The sequence below is a fragment of the Gorilla gorilla genome, chromosome 9 (assembly GCF_029281585.2).
Source record: "Gorilla gorilla gorilla isolate KB3781 chromosome 9, NHGRI_mGorGor1-v2.1_pri, whole genome shotgun sequence".
NCBI lineage: Eukaryota > Metazoa > Chordata > Mammalia > Primates > Hominidae > Gorilla > Gorilla gorilla.
The window spans coordinates 119,784,738-119,788,539 of record NC_073233.2 but is presented as its reverse complement, the minus strand read 5'-3'; the positions used below and the strand labels follow the sequence as shown (position 1 = coordinate 119,788,539).

General features: G+C 43.6%; 1 pseudogene; it reads left to right on the top strand.

The window, feature by feature from the left end:
* The first annotated feature begins 850 nt into the window (after positions 1-850).
* On the top strand, positions 851-1,872 carry LOC101145876 (putative ribosomal protein eL43-like; annotated as a pseudogene).
* The last annotated feature ends 1,930 nt before the right edge of the window (positions 1,873-3,802 follow it).

The following is a 3,802-nucleotide window of genomic DNA, read 5'->3' as shown; positions in this document are numbered from 1 at the left end:
AATTATTATTATTATTTTTTGAGACAGAGTTTTGCTCTTGTTGCCAAGGCTGGAGTGCATGGCATGATCTCAGCTCACTGCAACCTCCACCTCCGAGGTTCAAGCAATTCTCCTGCTTCAGCCTCCCAAGTAGCTGGGATTACAGGCATGCACCACCACACCTGGCTAATTTTGAATTTTTAGTAGAGATGGGTTTCACCATGTTGGCCAGGCTGGTCTTGAAATCCTGACTCAGGTGATCCACCTGCCTCGACCTCCCAAAGTGCTGGGATTACAGGCATGAGTCACTGCGCCCAGCCAAAGACCTATTTTGTAAGAACTAAAACTATAAAACTCTTAGAATAAAATAGGGGGAAAGCTTTCTAACACTGTATTTAGCAATGGTTTCTTGGATATAACACCAGAAGCACAGGCACCACCACCAAAAAATAGATAAATTGGACTTATCAACATTAAAAACTTTTGTGCATCAAGGGACAGTATCTAGAGAGTGAAATAACATCTTCCTCTCTGGGCTCGGACCTAGTTTGCGGTGACATGGCCAAATGCACCAAGAAAGTTGGAATGAGGCTGGACGCGGTGGCTCATGTCTGTAATCCCAGCACTTTGGGAGGCCAAGGTGGCTGGATCACTTGAGGTCAGGAGCTTGAGACCAGCCTGGCCAACATGGCGAAACCTCATCTCTAATCAAAATACAAAAATTAGCCAGGCATGATGGCACACGCCTGTAGTCCCAGCTATTGGGGAGGCAGAGGCAGGAGAATAGCTTGAACCTGGGATGCAGAGGTTGCAGTGAGCCGAGATCGTGCCACTGCACTCCAGCCTGGGCGACAGAGTAAGACTCAGTCTCAGAAAAAAAAAAAAAAAAGAAAGTCGGAATAGTCGGTAAATACAGGACCCACCATGGGGCCTCCCTCCAGAAAATGGTGAAGGAAATTGAAATCAGCCAGCACGCCAAGTACACTTGCTCTTTCTGTGGAAAACCAAGATGAAGAAACGAGCTGTGAAAATCAGGCACTGTAATTCCTGCATGAAGACAGTGGCTGGCAGTGCCTGGACCTACAACACCACTTCGGCTGTCATGGTAAAGTCTGCCATCAGAAGACTGAAGGAATTGAAAGACCAGTTGATGCTCCTCTACTCTTTGAGACATCACTGGCCTATAATAAATGGGTTAATTTATGTTAAAAAAAAAAAAGAGAGAGAGAGAGTGAAACAACAATCTACACAATCAGAGAAAATATTTGCAAATCTTATATCTGATTAGAAATTAGTATCTGGAACATGTAAGGATGTATAAAGAACTCCTACAACTCAACAACAAATAAATCAACAACCCAATTCACAAATGGGCAAGGAACTTGAAAAACATTTCTCCAAAGAAGATACACAAATAGCCAAAAAGAACACAGAAAGATGCTCAAGGTCAAGCCTGTAATCCCAGCACTTTGGGAGGCCTAGGTGGTTGGATCACCTGAGGTCAGGAGTTCAAGACCAGCCTAGCTAACATGGTGAAACCCCGTTTATACTAAAAATATGAAAATCAGCAGGGCGCAGTGGCACGCGCCTGTAGTCCCAGCTACTTGGGAAGCTGAGGCAGGAGAATCGCTTAAACCCAGGAGGCAAGAGGTTGCAGCGAGCCGAGATGGTGCCACTGTACTCCAGCCTGGGCGACAGAGGGCGACAGAGCGAGATTCCAGCTCAAAAAAAAAAAAAAAAAAAGGAAAAAGAGGTGTTTAATCATTAGCCATTAGGGAAAATATGAATCAAAACCACCATGGAATACCACTTTATATCCACTAATATGGCTATTATAAGACATAAACAAAAACAAAATAAGCGTTGATGAGAATATGGAGAAACTGAAACCCTTGTGTATTGCTGGTAGGAATATAAAATGGTACAGCCATTATGGACAAGTTTGGCATTTTCAAACTGTTAAATTAGAATTATTGGCTAGGCGTGGTGGCTCACGCTTGGAATCCCAGCACTACGGGAGGCCGAGGCAGGCCGATCACTTGAAGTCACGAGTTTGAGATCAGTTGGCCAACGTGGCGAAACTTTGTCTCTACTAAAAGTACAAAATTTGGTGAGGCTTGGTGTTGTGTGCCTGTAGTCCTAGCTACTTGGGTGGCTGAGGCAGAAGAATCGCTTGAACCCATGAAACAGAGGTTGCAGTAAGCCAAGATCACGCCACTGCACACCAGCCTGGGTGACAGAGTAAGACTCTGTCTCAAAAAAAAAAAAACAAAAAAACAAAACAAAAACATATAGAATTATGGTATGATCCAGTAATTCTACTTCTGAATGTATACCTCAAAGAATTGAAAGCAGGGGCACAAACAGATACTTGTATACCAATGTTCATAACAGCATATTTCACAATAGCTAAAAGGTGAAAACAACCCAAGTGTCCATCAACAGATAATGGAGAAGCAAACTGTGGTATATATATGCATGGAATATTATTCAATCTTTTTTTTTTTTGAGACAGAGTATCGCTCTGTCACCAGGCTGGAGTGCAGTGGCGCAATCTCGGCTCACTGCAACCACCTCTCCCAGGTTCAAGCGATTCTCCTGCCTCAGCCTCCTGAGTACCTGGGATTACAGGTGCACACCACCATGCCCAGCTAATTTTTGTATTTTTTTAAGAGACAGGGTTTCATCATGTTGGCCAGGATGGTCTCAATCTCTTGACCTCACGATCTGCCCGCCTTGGCCTCCCAGAGTGTTGGGATTACAGGTGTGAGCCACTGTGCCCAGCCTATTCAATCTTAAAGAAGAGGAGGCTGAGGTGGGAGGATCGCTTGAACCCAGGAATTTGACACCATCGTGGGAAACAAAACGAGACCCTGTCTCCAAATTTGTTTTAAAAAATTAGCTGAGCGTGGTGGAATGCACCTATAGTCCCAGATACTTGGGAGGCTGAGGTGGGAGGATCCCTGGAGTGTAGAGTTTGAGGTTGCAGTGAGCTATGATCACACCACTGCATTCCAACCTGGGTGACAGAGGCTGTCTCAAAACAAAAAGGAAGATACATGGTATAACATACATGAGCCTTGAAAATATTATGCTAAGTAAAATAAGCCAGACACAGAAGGACAAATATTACACAATTCCACTTAAATGAGGTACCTAGAATAGGTAAATTCATAGAGACAGAAAGTAGAATACAGGTTACCAAGAGCTGAGGGAGTGGGGGTCGGGGAATGAGACATTATTGTTTTACAGGTACAGAGTTTTAGTTCGGGATGATGAGAAAGTTCTGGAAATTGATAGTGGTGATGGTTGCACAACATTGTGAACATTGCACAACATTGTGAAAATACTTAATGCCACTAAATTATACACTTAAAAATAGCTATAATGGGCCACACATGGTGGCTTATTCTTGTAATCCCAGCACTTTGGGAGGCTGAGGCAGGTGGACTGCTTGAAGTCAGGAGTTTGAGTCCAGCCTGGGCAATATGGTGAAACCCTGTCTCTATGAACAACAACAAAAAAAAGCTAAAATGGTAAATTTTATGTTATGTGTGTGTATATATATACATACATATATATATATATATTTTTTTTTTTTTTTTTTGAGACAGTCTTGCTCTGTCACCCAGGCTGGAGTGCAATAGCGTGATACTGACTCACTACAACCTCTGCCTCCTGGGTTCAAGAGATTCTCCTGCCTCAGCCTCTGGAGTAGCTGGGATTACAGGTGCCCGCCACCACGCCCAGCTAATTTTTGTATTTTTAGTAGAGACAAAGTTTCACCACATTGGCCAGGCTGCTCTCAAACTCGTGACCTCAA